Source organism: Elgaria multicarinata, chromosome 7 (assembly GCF_023053635.1).
Source record: "Elgaria multicarinata webbii isolate HBS135686 ecotype San Diego chromosome 7, rElgMul1.1.pri, whole genome shotgun sequence".
Classification (NCBI taxonomy): domain Eukaryota; kingdom Metazoa; phylum Chordata; class Lepidosauria; order Squamata; family Anguidae; genus Elgaria; species Elgaria multicarinata.
In genome coordinates, this window is record NC_086177.1 from 110,978,434 (window position 1) to 110,996,745 (window position 18,312).

Sequence of the window (18,312 nt, forward strand, 5' to 3'; positions counted from 1 at the left end):
CTGCGGCCTTACTTCCTGGTAGAGCCGGGGCCTCAATTCAAACCCGGGCCCGCCGGAGCAGGTAAGGCCCCCATTCCGCCTGGAACCTTACCTGGACCCGCCGCTGCACAAACTGCAGCGGTGGCTCCAGGCAAGCCCCCCCTTACCTGATCTCTCGTGGCTGAGCGCAGGCCGCACTCTCCCTGCCTCTCCCCCCTCCCTCCAGGGAATCTGAGGCACATGCGCTGCCTTATCAGATTCCCCATAGGGAAGCATTAGATTTTTGAAAAAAGAAATAAAAATTGATGGAATGGACTTTTGAAAAAAGAAAGGCCATTCCATCAATGGGGAGGATAGGGCAACACAATCCTACTAATAGATTGCACGGTAAGGCTCCCAATTTGGAGCTTTTAGTGCACAAAAAATTGTCGCCAGCCCGGAAGCACTTCTGTGTCAGTTTGAAACAGAGAGGCTTCCCCCCTTTTGTCATTTAAAGTGACATCCTGCCCTCAATATTTCACCAATCTTCTTGAAATGCGCAGGGTATGTAAAACCAGCATTTCTTTCTGGCAGTACTCCATTTCAGAAAGATTGGTGAAATATTTTCCATTTTAGGATACTAGAATGACCCACCTCCCAATAACGCCTTTTAACATGGTGGAATGCTTTTTTTTACTGATCATCCTTAACACGGAAACGCTGCTGTGTTTCCCTGTAATTATTATTATTATTATCTACAGGGGTATGAGAACTTTGTTCCTATTTGCAAATACACATTTGTGCAAATACGCCCCATCTCAGTAAAAAAAACAACCAAAAAAACAGTCTGCAAGTCTGCCGAATCCATACAACTTGGGGGAAACTGGTCCACTGCGAAATCTGAAGGTCAGATTCATAACAAACACGTATGAATCCATTGCAGATTTCTCTGGCATTCCCAAACACGCCTGGCACCAAGTAGGATAAGACTGATCTAGAATTTAAATAACTGACATCAGGCTCCAAATGAAATTAATTCCCAAAGTCCCCGTACTTAGAAGGTTTTCCAAATTCAGATATGAATACAGATGGACGAAATAGAAACAGAAAAGCCAAATAAAAATGGTGTATCACATACCTATATCGTTAACGCTGTTTCAACTTAACAAAAAAGACACAACAAACAACGATTCGATACTCAGGCATTGCCTGAGTCCAAAGAATAAGCGGGGTTTGAAGTTTCCACATCTTTTGGCGACTTCTGGCCTTCCTTGACAGCACACCCGCTCACAAAAATGCTGATGCGTTTCCATTAAAGAGGAAATCCATTTCCAAAATTTCCACCGTCCCTCTTAATCTTCAGCTTCTTGAAATTTTAATAAGCCAGATGTTCCATGGCTGCTTTTACAGAGCAGGTAACCTGTTTCTCACGGAGGACTCAGCTGCCTTGGTAATTTCTTTGACAGAAACCTAAGCGAGCACCTTGCACAAGGCACCCCATCTATTCACAAAAGCAACTTGACTCCTGAAAAGCCTCAGTCATAATTCATGGACTCTGAACTAGGGGAGAAAGTCAAAGAAATAAAATCAAACAAATTGGTCATTATTAATATGCCTTTATATAAATTCATATGCGTTTTCAAATTCTACACAATTTTGCAGGTGACCTTCCCCAGAGATGCAGCATACTTGTACATACTTCTCTGTAACAGATGCATATTTGTGAATGCTTCTTTGTAATGTCCACATTTCTTTGCTAAGTTTCCATAACAATGAGTACTAGACAAATTTCTTCCCTATGCCTGTTCCACAGGCTTGCCTCAAGAGTAGGGTGACCATATGGAAAAGGAGGACCAGGCTCCTGTATCTGTAACAGTTGCATAGAAAAGGGGATTTCAGCAGGTGTCATTTGTATATATGGAGAACCTGGTGAAATTCCCTCTTTATCACAACAGTTAAAGCTGCAGGAGCTATACAAGAGCGACCAGATTTAAAAGAGGGCAGGGCTCTTGCAGCTTTAACTGTTGTGATAAAGAGGGAATTTCACCAGGTTCTCCATATATACAAATGACACCTGCTGAAATCCCCTTTTCTATGCAACTGTTAAAAATACAGGAGCCCTGTCCTCCTTTTCCATATGGTCACCCTACTCTTGAGGCAAGCCTGTGGAACAGGCATAGGGAAGAAATTTGTCTAGTACTCATTGTTATGGAAACTTAGCAAAGAAATGTGGACATTACAAAGAAGCATTCACAAATATGCATCTGTTATGCATCTGTTACACCCTACTCAAGAGAGTTACTGTCTTCAATTCTCTAAGACATCATTCAGCAGAGATCTGGGCTGAAATTGACCCCGATCCTAGAGGAGCAGTTAGGGGTGGTTGTCAGATGAACCTCCTCGCACATTAATTGCATGAGTGCGTAGGTCACAGGACCAGTTCTCCCCCTGCTGCTGATGCTATGGTGACCATATGAAAAGGAGGACTGAGCTCCTGTACCTTTAAGAGTTGCATAGAAAAGGGAATTTTAGCAGGTGTCATTTATATATATATGGAGAACCTGGTGAAATTCCCTCTTCATCACAACAGTTAAAGCTTCAGGAGCTCTGCCTTCTTGACTAGATACAAAAGAGGGCAGGACTCCTGCATTTTTAACTCTTGTGATGAAGAGGGAATTTCAGCAGGTGCTGCATGCATACAAATGACACCTGCTGAAATTCCCTTTTCTACACAACGGTTAAAGATACAGGAGACCTGTCCTCCTTTTTCATATGGTCAGTCTCGCTAATGCACAGGCCAGACACATACCCTGATGGCTGGGCATTCACAGAGTGTGAGAAGAGGGGCTATTGCCATGCTGTTGTATGCATGTAGAGCTCCATGCAAGAAGGCATTTGGATTGGTGCAGGAGACCTCCTCACATGAAGGAGCTTTACACACGGTTGTGCTTCTCTAAAACCTCCCACCTTATTGGGAGTCAATAAAGAGGCCTGCCACGTAATCCACAAAGCTTTATTCAGGCAATAAACAACTCTTCCCATCTGAAGAGAGTCTAACCTAGGGTGACCAACTGTCAGGATTTCCCCGGATTTGTCCTGGTTTTTGTTCTTTCCATGGTGTCAGGGGGGATTTTCTATAATTTTCAATAATGTCCTGGAATGACACACCTTCCCCTTTAAGGCTGCCATTATCATGGCAGGAGGGAATGACATGCTTTCTTGAGGCACATCATTCCCCCACCCCGAGCTCCAATTGAGGTCTTATAGGGGAAAGTAGGTCATTCGTGGACATTATAGAAAAGGCCCCAATTGGAGTGGATGGTGGTGGTGCAGAATGAAATCCTTTCCCCTCCTCCACTCCAATCGGGTTCTTTAAGGTGGCGGGGGAATAACGTACTTTCTGCAGGACTCAGAAAGCTGCTTCCACACACACACACTAGGTGTCCTCTTTTTTGGTTTCCCAAATATGGTCACCCTAGTCTAACCTCTAGGAACTTCCCTCTAGGCAAAACTATGCAAACTAAGCGAGACAATTGTCCTTTCAAGACGAACAGAAAGCCTTTTCCCAGAATGCTTTGACTTCAAGGAGGCTGGTTCTGAAGAAGCCTTTGGCAAGAAGCTAACCGGGCCTACCTTCTCTCGCCTGCCTTTAGCTCCACCCATTTGAGTCTGTGGCGGACTTTAGTTTCAGCCAGCCCTGAAGTGCCCTCTCCCTCGGAAGAATACTGATTTTTCACAGACTTTACGCATGCACAGAGACCCCAATCTGGATTTTAAAAATGAATAAAAAAATCCAACCCTCTACATTAGGGGTCCAATCCACATGAGTGGCCTGCAGCTGTTCTAGTGTAAAAATCTCTCTCTCTCTCTCTCTCTCTCTCTCTCTCTCTCTCTCTCTCTCTCTCTCTCTCTCTCTCTCATGCACACCCTCCCACATCCACCCACAGTATTGCTTTCCAAATATATATTTCAAAGAGGGCCAATGCACATTAACAATATATACTTGTGGGTTTTTTGTGTGTTTGTAATGAGCTGAAGATAATTATAATTGGTATGTGAGCTGCCTCGTTGAAAATTCTCATCCAAACTGTGTCACCTAGGTATTTAATTGGTCGTGGTGTAGAAGGACCTTAAGATTCTTTAAAATATATCTTTAAGAGGAAAGAGGCAGTTGTTTTGTCTGTCTCTAAGTATCAAACCTGTTGTAATACGCATGAAAATGATATCACAATTTGTCTTTCTCCTAAACAAGAACTCTGAAGTTGTACGGTAAATATTTCCCCTAATCCAGATCTGTGTATGCTGCTGGTGTGGATGAGCGTCCGGGCTCCATGGAACTTGATAGGTTTGTCCTATGGGGATGTCCCGTCTGGGGCTACAGGTTGCATACATCACATGAGACTAGGAATGAGTTGGAGCCATTCAGTTAAAACTCACAGCCAGGTCCTATGTTACAACCATCCCCAAGTTGGCATCCTCAAAATGTGTTGGACTACAACTCCCGGAATCCTCCAGTGGTGCATACAAAACAGCGAAGTAGTTCAGATGAGGAAGGCAAGGAAAACTCTGGTCCAGGAAATGTGGGTTAGGGACCAGAGTTGGAGGGGCAGAGCAACAAAAGAGAGGGCCTTCTCTGTGGTGGCCCCCCAACCGTGGAACAATCTCTCTGACGAGGCCCACCCGGTGCCGACATTGTCATCTTTTCAGTGCCAGGACAAAACTTTCCTCTTCTCCCAGGCATTTAGCAATATGTAATGAGCCTGGGTCTGTTTTTTGGCTCATCGTTTCTAAAGTTGATATAGTGGTTTTAAATGTATGTGAATTTTGCATGTTTTTGTGGTTTTTAATTTTTGTATATTGTTTTTAAATGTTTTATCTTATGTGAACCGCCCAGAGAGCTTTGGCAATGGGGGCAGTATATAAATAATAATAATAATAATAATTGTTTTGAAATCACAAGGAATATTTTGTAAGCCAAGCGTACCCCAGGCAAAACTTGCAGCTGTGAACCAGAGAGTCTGTGTACCCCCCAATCAAAAAGATCACTGGCTACTCAAACTCCAGATCACTTATAAACTTCAAAGAAAGGGGCAATGACAAAAGGGGACCCAGGTTAGGGTAGAATAAAAGGATCCTCCCAGCTTGAAAGGAAACTTCAGAAAGATTCCTGGCTGCTTGATGGAAACCCTTTTTATTTTCTCAGTATTTTAACACCTAATTTAACTTAAATTTAAACTCTGCTGTTTTAATCTCATATTTTAACCCAGTGCTTCCCCAAGTGGGTGGTACTGCCCCCTTGGGGGTGGTGGGATTGCATAGGGGGGCGTTAAGAGGCAAGGGGGTGGCAGGGGGGCGCTCGAGGTGGTCTTTTCCAAGAAGCACCTCTCCAGAAGGTCTTAAAGCCCAGGGACATTTTTATGGGAGAAGGTAGTTTGGTTCCAAGCCATACAGGGGAAGAATCCACACATGTATTAATACCGTTTAAGAAGAGTCCTTTTAATGGTGAATTGAAATGTTTCAAAAGCACCAAAACGCTAATGAAGAGACATACCGTACTTGGTGTGCCCCGCCATGCCGGCTGCAAAACAGGCGTTCGCTCTCTTTTCCCTCCCTCCCTTGGCAAGCCTGCAGTGGGTGCTTCGGATTTTGAATAAATATTCAATTAATTGTTACTGTTTAAAATTTTATTGCTATTATCTTCCTTAGTGGGTCGTTGAAAACCGCTATTCTGAATAATGATTTTTATAGTGTATGGTAGGGGGCACTGGCCATGAGTTTGTGGAACCAAGGGGGCAGTTACCTGAAAAAGTTTGGGAACCACTATTTTAACCTATATCAATTTTTGCTTTGTGGTTTTATCCTGGTCATGCTTTTTATATTGTATTTTGTATTTGTGTTTTTAAATTGTTGGTTGTTTTATTATGCTCTTCATAGTTTTAATTTTTGTGAACCGCCCAGGGAGCTTCGGCTATTGGGCGATATAGAAATGAAATGAAATGAAATGAGATAAATAAATAAATAAATAAATAAAATTAAAGCAAGCTGACTATACATTTCAAAAGTCTTACTTGCGGCAGAGTCTTGCTATTTACTGTTTTACTCTGTACAGCACCATGTACATTGATGGTGCTATATAAATAAATAATAATAATAATAATAAAGAGAGTTAAAGATACTTAGAACAAAAGGTACCACGAGGCATGTCCTGGGGTCATTTTAAACTGTTGATCTATACAGAGGTGAGGATACAGATGTGCAGGTTTTGTTAAATCCATTCGTAGTGGTTTTTGCCAATTGTCAGGAATATTTTATCCCATCATTAGCTCATTGACAGAATTGGATTTTTTTTGGGGGGGAGGGGAGAATTCCAGTCTACTTACACTTCTATGCATTTGTTTCAATGCACACTTGTGCAGGTAATGTAAATTAACGAATGCACATTAGCATAAATGCATATCAGTTAATGCAAATTTGCACAAATCTCTCCAAAAGTAAAAAACAAAAACAAAAAAACCCACCCATGCAAATCCCCTCCAAATTACACATTTTCTCAAACAGGCTTATCTCCTATGCAAACGAAGTGGTTTTTGTTTTTTTAATCTGACGTAGTATAGTGCGGACACAGATTTATGACTCCGTCAGCTATTTATTTATTTTAGATATTCATTATTAAATTTATACCCTGCCTTTTCCCCCCTCTTGCAAGGCTTACATGGTCTCCCTCCTCTCCCTTTTATCTCCACCGCAATTCTGTTAGGTAGGAGAAGAAAAATATGTTGTGTCAGACTTCAAAGACTCTGGTTTGGGAATTGCTTCTGAATATTATTTAAGAGACTGTCTGCCAGTGGAGGCTGGTGGCTCTGATGTCTGTGGGGCTGTGAATCTACTAGGATAGTTTCTTTAGAGTTCTGACTAGTTCTGAAAAAAACCCGGAAGGGGATTCACTGCTCCACTAACATCACAGCCACCAGCATCCACTGCTGTCTGCTAACTAACATTGAATAACTACAAAGTCTTGGAGGTAATAGACTGCTGTCTACTAACTAAGGGCCTTGCTAGACTATGCCGGATAAGCCGGCAGGGAGGCGGGGCGACGGCGCGCTAACTTTAGCGCGCGCTGCCCCGCCTCCTACACGCACAACGCGCAGGGACTCTGGAAGCCCTGCAGCGTCGGCCATTTTTTGTTTTTTGTTGTTAAAGGGGCCACGTGCGCCCCGAAGACTCCGGACAAGGTAAGTGGTTTTTTAAAAAAATTAAGCCCCCACCCGCTCCTGATCCCATCCATGCCCCCTGCCCACTCTTTCCCCGCCCTTGGTCCCCGTCCCCGAGATGTGTGCCGCCCTCCGACATCCCTCCCCGTCCCCGATGTGTGCCGCCCTCCGCCATCCCTCCCCATCCCCGAGATGTGTGCTGCCCTCCGCCATCCCCCTCTCCTGCCGGTCCGGCCTTCCCGCCTATCTCCCCCCCCAGGATCCCCCCAGCCCGATGGGCACAGCGCTCGTATGAGCGCTGTGCCCAGTCCATGGCTTTTCCCGGCTACTCGCGAGTCAGCGAGTAGCCACAAAAAGCCATGGACCCTGCTAGATGTTCTTTCAGCGTGGCCTGACCCCAGATTCCCCTGTGCGCCATCTGGACGCACAGCAGGGAAACCGGGCCTCACAGCACGCTAAGACCTCGTCTAGCAAGGCCCTAACACTAAGGCCACAGCTAGACCTAATGTTTATCCTGGGATCATCCAGGGTTCGCCCCTGCCTGAGCACTGGATCCCCTGTGTGTCACCCAGGTGAACAGGTTTGACCCCTGGACGATCCAGGGATAAACCTTAGGTCTAGCTATGGCATGAATACTACAAAGTCTTGGAGGTAATAGAGGTGGTTTTGAGCCCCAGCATCTGGGCAAATTCATAATTTCTTTTCTACAACGGGCAGAGGAAAGTTTTGTGTGTCAAAATAAAGATGTAAAATATATTCTGATGAGTTAATTGATATTAAAGGCGAGGTTAGGTTATCTCGGTAACCTGAGGTGAGTTGTTTTGTGGTACAGAAATAATTAAACCCCACTGCAATTTTTATTTGCTCGCTTTGGTGTTAAAATACTAAATAACAGCTTGCATACATGTTAAGTTTCCAAATTACCGTCGCTGGGTATTAATTTTATTTGAATGATGGAAAACCGCATATGAAATACTGTAGGGAAATTATTTCAGTCTTGATTAGAATCCCTGGGACAAATTATATTGTGATGCTTGTGCAAACTCTTCCATATAAAAGATAATTTATATATTTGTAACAAGTCTTGGGCTTAGATATAAATATAATTTTCTACAGGCTTTAGAAAGGAAGCTAATAGATGGAGAAATCAGGGGATTTTTCTGATTTAACGTGAGGTCTCAATGCCCTGCAGATACATTAACTTTTCTAAAGATTGTTCCATTTCAACAATATTTGAAGTGAGGACTCATTATTGGAAGCTGCAAAGAACCACAACTTTGTGATGTAGATTACTTATGGGCATCCAGCTGCCATTGATGATGTTAGATTTGATTATCTTCTTGACAGAGCTCGTGGGAGGAAGAGAACTTCAGAAATGGATCAATTCATGACCATGTTATACACTGGCAGAAGAGAATGTCTCCCAAGGACTCTGGTGGACAAAGAATCCTGGAGGCCACCATGAGAAAATCATGCTGGAAGTCAGCCTAGTAGATGCAATGGACATCTTGGAACTGATTTGTGAGGAGCAGACCAGAAGGATTGGACCATTTCTCTGAGCAGAGGCTAAGACCTTACCAGCCTATTGGAAGAGGCCAGAACCCATGTGTGCCATGACTGTAGATTGTATGCTTTGTATGTATAGGGTCAAATCCTGGCATCTCCTATTAAAGCATCTGTTGTCTGATATAAGGGCTGGGGAAGTCCTCTCTAAGACCAATAATTGAGAGCAGGGTAGGGAAGTTCTTCTGGGGTGGGTGGAATGGGCCCCACCTGGCCCTCCATGGGTCAGATGACATGGCACAGCTGCCCCAAACAAAGCAGAGGTTAGAGGGCTCCACTTGATGCCTTGGATGGGACCCAGTTTTGGGTGTGTGGGTGTTTTACCAGGCAAGGGAAAGGTAACATGTACTGAAGCCGTCCCAACCAAGGTGTGGTGTGAAGGATCACTCCTCCACCCTACACCTTGGTCTAAATGAATCTATCAGTTCTGTTTTCTCCCCCATCTGGATTCTTATGACATGAAACTAGGGGTATTTTTATTTATTTTTATTTATTTATTACATTTTTATACTGCCCAATAGCCGAAGCTCTCTGGGCGGTTCACAAAAATTAAAACCATAATAAAACAACCAACAGTTTAAAAACACAAATACAAAATACAATATAAAAAGCACAACCAGGATAAAACCACACAGCAAAAATTGATATAAGATTAAAATTCAGAATTGGAATAGTAAAATTTAAATTTAAGTTAAAATTAAGTGTTAAAATACTGAGAGAATAAAAAGGTCTTCGGCTGGCGACGAAAGGAGTACAGTGTAGGTGCCAGGCAGACCTCTCTGAGGAGCTCATTCCACAGCCAGGGTGCCACAGCGGAGAAAGCCCTGCTCCTAGTAGCCACCTGCCTCACTTCCTTTGGCAGGAGAAGGGCCCCTGTAGATGATCTTAAGGTCCAGGCACCACCCCCAACTTGGCTCAGAGGCCATTTCGGAGCCTCTGAAATTGCCCCCAACTAGGGGTGATTTGGGGCTTGGCCACCTTGCTTCAGAACCGAAGCTGAAGCGAGGTTTGCCTCCCTACAAATTGGTCAGCCTTTGTGTGTTCCTGGACTCTCCGCTTGCCCCCTCCTTCTCTCCCTTTATGGCCACTGTAGTTTGCGACCATAAATCTATGAAAAAGAGGGAGCCCCCATCTTGCTTTTAAATTGCTGCTCTAATCGAGGAGGATGCATGCCAAAAGTAAGTCCTGGTGGCAGCAGTGGCAGGTTTGGGTGTGTGTGTGTGACCAGGGAGGGAGAAGAGGGGGGTGGGGAGGGTGGACTCATGGTCGGCCTTGTGCCAGCTTTCCCACATGAGCGGGTGGGTGGGCAGGGATAGTGGCACACCACCACCCTGAATCGTTCCGAGGCACTTCAGAATCAGAACCAATCCATTTTGCTTCGGGATGCCTCGGGCCGAAGTGGTACCAGCTCGTATTTAGGCCGAGGCAGGCCAAATCGGCCCACTTCACCTTGGATTCTGGGCTTTGGCCTGAGGCAGTGCACAGCCCTACGTGAAGCACCATTAAAGTCGCTTGCATCCCTCCCTCCTGCTGCCGCTCCCACCCCCCAGCTGCTTTCTTCAGTAGATTAAAGGAACACTTGTTCAGATATATTGGTACTTTGTGGGGGGAAATGGCAGCATCTAGCCATATGCTGAGGACGTTGGCTGCCTTGTCTCCATTGTATCAATGCTTCATTCCCCCTCTCCTTAGATTGCTGTTTCTCCAAGATCCCTGTTTGGTTACCTAGGGAACTACTTTAACATCACTCCAAAGCGGTTGTGTGCCAGAAAAGGGAGGCGTATTTTCTATGGTTACCCAGCAGTTTCACTTCCAGCCCCAGGAAAGTCCTCAGGGCCTGGTCTGAGGGCAAATGATGCCGCTACTTTGCTGAAGCTAAGTTGCCCTGTGTCTGGTCAGCGCCTGGATGGGAGACCACACGTGGACCCGATACTGCCTTGAGTTCCAGGATGGGATATTAATGAACTCAAATACATGAAGTGGAATCAATAATAACTTATCCTTCTCTCGTGTGTGTGTGTGTGTGTGTGTGTGTGTGTGTATATGTACACGTACACTGTGCCTCAAACTGTGTGAAACGACTATGCCTCCAAAAAAGAAAATGAATAAGCTGGGGCAGGAGTTGTACTGGATAGCCAGAAAAAGGGAGGTCACGGACAACAGACAATAGGGAGAGCCAATGAAGAAGAGATGGGGAGAGTTCAGGGCCAGCCTCGGAGGTCAGCATTTTGAGGCTGTGGCCAAGGTCCCTAAGCCCTCGGAGGGCTGAGGGATAAACCCCAACCTACTGCCAGAGATGCTCTTCTCTAGGCACATTTGCCCACTTCAGGTGAATGTGTGGGAATAAGGTGTCCTTTTTTACTGTGGAAAGTCCTCTATTTGATGGGACACCCATACTAAGTCTGGCTAAAAGAACCCTACAGAGGAAGAGCAGGAGCCTCAAGGTTGCCCATCAACAGCACCTGGGGAGCAGAGACTGAGCAGGGACACGGGTTGCCTGGTCCCAGACTTCTCCATCATCAAAAGGACCCACACAGGTCTATGAGTGGCCAGTCACAAGGGTGCTTTATTTCGCTCATGTGAAGATCCCCTGTGTCTCCCCTGTGTGTGTGCGTGCGTGCGCGCGCGTCCGTCCATCCGTCCGTCCCTCTCTTCTATTCTGTGTGTCTCTGTGTTTCCACGTCTCTCCCCATATCTCAGCTTTTATGTCTCTCTCCCCACTGTCCACCCCCACTCCCATTAGGTTTATCCGTGTTTCTCAGCCACCCAGTATTTGTGTAGGCCTGCCTGTTTCTCTCCCCACCACCAATGTGTGCGTATGTCCCACCACCCCAATATCTCTCTTCGTGTGACTCCCTACCTTCCAATATGTTTGCCTGCCTGTGTTTTCCCCCACACCACAGTGTCTCAGAACATAGAATCATAAAATAGTAGAATTGGAAAGGGCTTATAAGGCCATCAAGTCCAACGCCCCACTCAATGCAGGAATCCACCCTAAAGCATACCTGACAGATGGCTGTCCAGCTGCCTCTTGAATGCCTCTAGGGTGGGAGAGCCCACAGCCTCCCTAGGTCATGGGTTCCATTGTTGTACTGCTCTAACAGTCAGGAAGCTTTTCCCGATGTCCAGCCAGAATCTGGCTTCCTGTCACTTGAGCCCATTCTTCCGTGTCCTGCACTCTAGGAGGATCGAGAAGAGATCCTGGCCCTCCTCTGTGGGACAACCTTTTAAGTATTTGAAGAGTGCTATCATGTCTCCCCTCCATCTTCTCGTCTCCAGGCTAAACATGCCCAGTTTCAGTCTCTCTTCACAGGGTTTTGTTTCCAGACCCCTGATCATCCTGGATGCTTCTTAAGACAAGACAGGGCCAGGACAATGTGGGCCATCTTTGCTGGTCCCAGTATTTCCATCCTCCCCATCTGGATTTGGGTCTGAAAGACCAAGAAAAAGTATGGGAACATGGAGGGTAAGTTGTAATCAAGCACAATTTGTGACATTGCACAACTTCTTCCCAGGTCACATGACACGTCGCTTAAGGCATTAGCTTTAAACTGTATCCTGGCTTTGTGGGGGTTGGGGGAGTTTGGACCAACATGAGATAGCCTTAGCTTCTGGTCTTAGCTGTTGTGTTCATTGGTAAATTGTGCCACAGTGTGGTTGGAGATGCAAAGTTGGAGGTGCATCCTCTTGAAACTAGTGAGGATGGAGAACGTCTACATGCAGGTGTACAATCAGACAGTTCTTGCCCATGCTTTACATGCCGCTTCACTTTCCATGGGATGTGCAACTGAGTGAAGGCAAGAGAGCACATTGGCCTAGAGGAGGGCTTCTATTAGCTTCATCACACCAGCATTATACTGCGCAATCTCTGCGAATTGCGTGCAAAGGACTCCGGAGTTTTCCAGCTTATAATCTGCTTTGACTGTGAAGCACTCCCAGGCATCCTGCTTTAATTGTGCTTCTTAGCCAAAAGACCTGACGTATTTTACTACCCCTTTAAGAGAGAACCTTTTGCTGTTCTCCGAGCGGCCACTGGGGGCGCAGGAGGAGGATTTGATATGTTTAAAGTACAAATTAAACAAACGCTTACATCTGCGTACGTTTCAAAGATAAAGACATCAAAATTGGCACAGTGAAAGACATTAAGGAGGGCTTTAAGCAGACCAAATTTGAATCGGATTGGGTCATCCGTTGATTTTTTAATGATTTTTTACATTTCTCCCCAATAAACCCTTTTCCTGGTATGCAAAGGATCTTAGCAGCCCTGCCGCCCAGGGTGTGATTTAGCTAATGACAACGACAGCTTTACGCTATGCGGATAATTCGAGGGAAACGGGTATGTGGGATGAACCTCTTTGACAGGAGCTGCTCTTTGAAAGGGGCCATTTACCATATTTCTTCTATTCTAAGACACACTTTCCCCCCCATATAAACATCTCTAAAAATGGGGCGCGTCTTAGAATCGCGGGTGTGTCTTAGGTTTTTTTTTCCTGTTGGTGGTACTGAAATTAGTGTGTGCCTTACCATCGATGGCGTCTTACAATCGAAGAAATACGGTAGTTGTTATCTGCAAGTGATCTGACCAGAACCCTTTTCTGAACAAGGGCTGGAGTGGGGGCTGTAGACAACAGCTCCTGCACTCTTGATGAACACTCACTTGATTAGTAGTCTTGGGAAATGCGAAATGTTACCAGATCCCTGCAGTCCAACGTTTTTGAGACTGGTGGTGTCTGATATCAGCGTGGCTAAAAATAAGACCAATTAGTACTTTTTTTAATATTCTCCTGTGCACTTCAAAAATCTACCGACGGAGTGCACGCCGTTGGCAGAGGTGCCCACCAGTAGCTCAGCAATCTCCAGAGAGGAACTGAGCATCTCAGAGAATTTATTTTTATACTAGAATTGCTAAAGGTGAGCTTCGTCTAAACGCCTACACACAGGCAGGCGCATGTTCTCCGAGGAGGGGAGAGGGGTGGGAGAAAGGAGAAAGAAATAGGCTTTTAATTTTCTAAAATGAAAAGCTTGAAATTACCACCTACAGGCAGGCAGGATGGTGTTTTAAATCTCTCTGAAAGAGCTGATGGGAGCAAGACCCCCTAATTGCCACCAATAACAGCACACCCACTTGTTAGAGTATCTATGGAGCAGCTGAATGTGAGATTTTCATTGGAGAGGTCTAGGAGGAATGGGAGGGAGGAAGTTTGCTATCACGATAGAGGGGATCCCAGTTACCAGTCCTAAACAAAGTATTTCTCCCACCCACCCCTTGCCTTGAAATTCCCAATATGCTTCCTTCCAGCAGGAAACTTCAAAATCCTTCCAGGTTTTTGCTTTGGCCATGGTCTGGCAAAGGTATCTGTGCCAGACCATGGCATTAATAGAAGTATAGCTTCCATATAGCTTTCATTAATAGAAGTATAGCTTCCAAATCACGTGAGGTCCTGGTTCCTCTCTATTCGGCCCTGGTTAGGTCTCATCTAGAGTATTGCGTGCAGTTCTGGGCTCCACAATTCAAGAAGGACGCAGACAAGCTGGAGCGTGTTCAGAGGAGGGCAACCAGAATGATCAGGGGTCTGGAATCAAAGCCCTGTGAAGAGAGACTGAAAGAACTGGGCATGTTTAGCCTGGAGAAGAGAAGATTGAGGGGAGACATGATAGCACTCTTCAAATACTTAAAAGGTTGTCACACAGAGGAGGGCCAGGATCTCTTCTCGATCCTCCCAGAGTGCAGGACATGGAATAACAGGCTCAAGTTAAAGGAAGCCAGATTCCAGCTGGACATCAGGAAAAACTTCCTGACTGTTAGAGCAGTATGACAATGGAATCAGTTACCTAGGGAGGTTGTGGGCTCTCCCACACTAGAGGCCTTCAAGAAGCAGCTGGACAGCCATCTGTCAGGGATGCTTTAGGGTGGATTCCTGCATTGAGCAGGGGGTTGGACTCAATTGCCTTGTAGGCTCCTTCCAGCTCTGCTAATCTATGATTCTGTAATCTTCAATGGCTAGAATTGTCGTTTCCCGTCCCTGATGGGCAAAGACTAGTGTTGTGCTGAATATGTCTCCCCCATTTTTTTGACCATCCTCATTCAGTTTGATAGAAAAGAAATGGCTTTCGAAAAGTGGTGAAGACATTTTGGAGAAGTCCTCATGGGTTGGTTTTCTAGGAGGGGGGCCTTCTCCACTGTGGCACCCGGGCTCCCCAGAGAGGTCCACCTGGCCCTGTACTCCTTTCATTACCAGCTGAAGACCTTTTTATTTTCTCAGTATTTTGACACAATTTTAACTTAGATTTAAATTTTACTGTTTTAACTCTGTATTTTAATCTTATATCAATTTTTGCTGTGTGGTTTTATCCTGGTTGTGCTTTTTATACTGTATTTTGTATTTGTGTTTTTAAACTGTTGGTTGTTTTATTATGGTTTTAATTTTTGTGAACCGCCCAGAGAGCTTCGGCTATTGGGCAGTATAGAAATGCTATAAATAAAATAAAATAAATAAATGGCTGGTCATTAAGGAAAGTCATCCTGGAATAATGACGTTTTCAGGAGGCGCCGAAAGGAGTACAAGGTTGGCACTCTGACCTCCAGAGGCAGAGAATTCCATAGGAGGGGGGCCACCACGCTAAAGGCTCTTCCCCTGGTGGACTCCAATCGGAGGATGGGTCTAAGTGGAACCACCAGGAGCACATATTTAATTGTGATTGTATGCAGTATTGTTTTGTAAATCATTTAGGGAGAATCCCTATGTCCCCTAGACAGTGCCTGGGCGAAATACAGGATTGTTTGGTGTCCTGGTTTGGAGTTTGTGGACTGGGCTCTGAGCTGGGAGCCAGGAACCATGCTCCTGCCCCCTGCCCCTCATAGCTAGTGCAGAGAGAACTGGACCACTGGACCAGCTAGCTCTCCATGCTCGCAAAATGGAGCACAGTGATAGGGAAAAGTGGGCCTTATGTGAGAGAGGTGGAGAAGAGACCAGGGTGGCCGCCATTCCACACACCCAATGGCTGCCCCAACCTCCTCCCCTCCCCCTCCCTGAAGCCTTCTCTAGACAAGTGAAATCACCCCTCTAGCTTACGTGCAGGACGCGAGGCACACGGAGCCTCCCACTCTGTATAGCATACTTGGAATCCTCCAAATTCCACCATTGCACCATTCGGAACGTATTTTAATGTAAGTGATTCCTGTCATCAAACAAACAAATTCCAACGCCAGCTCTTCTCAAATGGAAAGTTTCTTCACTAGGGATGGACAGAAGTTTTTAGTTTTGCCCACATTTGTGTTTGTTTGTTTTGGGGTGTTTTTTTTTAACCCTCAAGTTCTTTCTGTACTGTTTATGAAGAAATGTGTGGATTTTGGTAGGTTCTTATCAAAAACAAGCCAAACAAAATTCACACCGGTCTGCAGCAGCCAAATACCACAGGTACAATTATTCCCTGCAAGGACAGGAGCATGTTGTACCTGCCTGCCATGTCGCAGTTGAAGGTGAGGAGTGTGTCAGAAAATAAGAGGTGGCAGTGCATGATGGAATAAACAGGAATTCAAACCCAAACTTTTCAGAGCTTAGCACCCAAAGCCTTTCGCTTGGATGGATAACTCTCTCAAAAATAAAAATTGGAGGTTCTTTCTGTCCCATTTTTGATGAAATGTGCGATTTGGATACATTTTAATTAAAAAAAAACACGTGACAATGAACTGAATGATATTCTCACCCATATCTATTCTTCACTAACCCCAAGCAGGGCATCAAGTGATGTCGAGGAAAAGTAGGTGATGCCTGCACTAAAGTAGGGTGACCATATGAAAAGGAGGACAGGACTCCTGTATCTTTAACAGTTCTATTGAAAGAGGAATTTCAGCAGCGCCTGGTGAAATTCCCTCTTCATCACAACAGTTAAAGCTGCAAGAGCTATACTAGAGAGGGCAGGACTCCTGCAGCTTTAACTGTTGTGATGAAGAGGGAATTTCACTAGGTGCTGCATGCATACAAATGACACGTGCTGAAATTGCCCTTTCAATGCAACTATTAAGGATACAGGAGCCCTGTCCTCCTTTTCATATGGTCACCCTAACTAAAGCCTCCATTGATGCTTTTTCTGGGACCCTGGGAAGCATGTCCAACCCCCAAACCCATCCCTGAGAAATGTCTCCGGTCTTATTAAAACTGTATTTGATTCCCTTAACGTGCCTGGACAGTTTTGGCTCAGCAGGAACTTTGAGATTTGGTTGTGAGTTTACATTGGTGGTGGCTGGGGATGTCACGTGTGCCCCGCTGGGTCCAGGAATCCAACGGACTGCCCTGTGTCTGCCCCCAGACTCAGCTCACTGGGCTGCGGCCTGGCCCTTGGGCCTGTTCTTCGAGTGCCCTATGGCTCGACCACCCCCTGGCAGCCATCCGCCCTCATTTGGAGGCCTCCATTGCTGTATCAATGGCAGCCACAAAGGTCCCATTTATTATTATTATTATTATTATTATTATTATTAATAATAATTAATTAATTTATTTATATAGCACCATCAATGTACATGGTGCTGTACAGAGTAAAACAGTAAATAGCAAGACCCTGCCGCATAGGCTTACATTCTAATAAAATCATAGTAAAGCAATAAGGAGGGGAAGAGAATGTATACAGGCGCTAGGTAGGGTAAACAGGCACAGGGTAGGGTAAAACTAACAGTATTAAGTCCAAACAACATCAGGTTTTAAAAGCTTTAGGAAAAAGAAAAGTTTTTAGCTGAGCTTTAAAAGCTGCGATTGAACTTGTGGATCTCAGATGTTCTGGAAGAGCGTTCCAGGCGTAAGGGGCAGCAGAAGAAAATGGACGAAGCCGAGCAAGGGAAGTAGAGACCCTTGGGCAGGCGAGAAACATGGCATCAGAGGAGCGAAGAGCACGAGCGGGGGAATAGTGTGAGATGAGAGAGGAGAGATAGGCAGGAGCTAGACCGTGAAAAGCTTTGTAGGTCAACAGGAGAAGTTTATATTGGATTCTGAAGTGAATTGGAAGCCAATGAAGAGATTTCATTTATGCACGTTTAAAGGTGTAAATGGGGCCTGCTCTACCTTAGGTTGTCCACATGAAACGGAGGACAGGATCGGGCTCCTGTATCTTTAACAGTTGTATAAAAAAGGGAGTTTTAGCAGGTGTCGTTTGTATGCATGCAGCAGCTGGTGAAACTCCCTCTTCATCACAACAGTTACAGCTGCAGGAGCCCTGCCCTCTTGACCAGCTCCTGCAGCTTTAACTGTTGTGAGGAAGAGGGAATTCCACCAAGTGCTGCACGCATACAAAGGACACCTGCTGAAATTATCTTTTCTATGCAACTGTTAAAGATACAGGAGCCCTCTCCTCCTTTTCATAGGGTCACCCTACTCTACCTGCGTTTGAGAACTAGGGTGAAACTAAAACGGCTCACTCACTCATTCTCCCTTGAGTTTTGTTGTATTTTTGATTGCTGATTGCCATTTTCTTTATTTGCTGCCTTGAGACCTTTCAGGCAGAAAGGCCACCTATAAATGTTTGAATACATACGCGCATAAAATGAATGTGAAAATCAAAAACGTACCTTAGGCATTTTGCAGCTTGG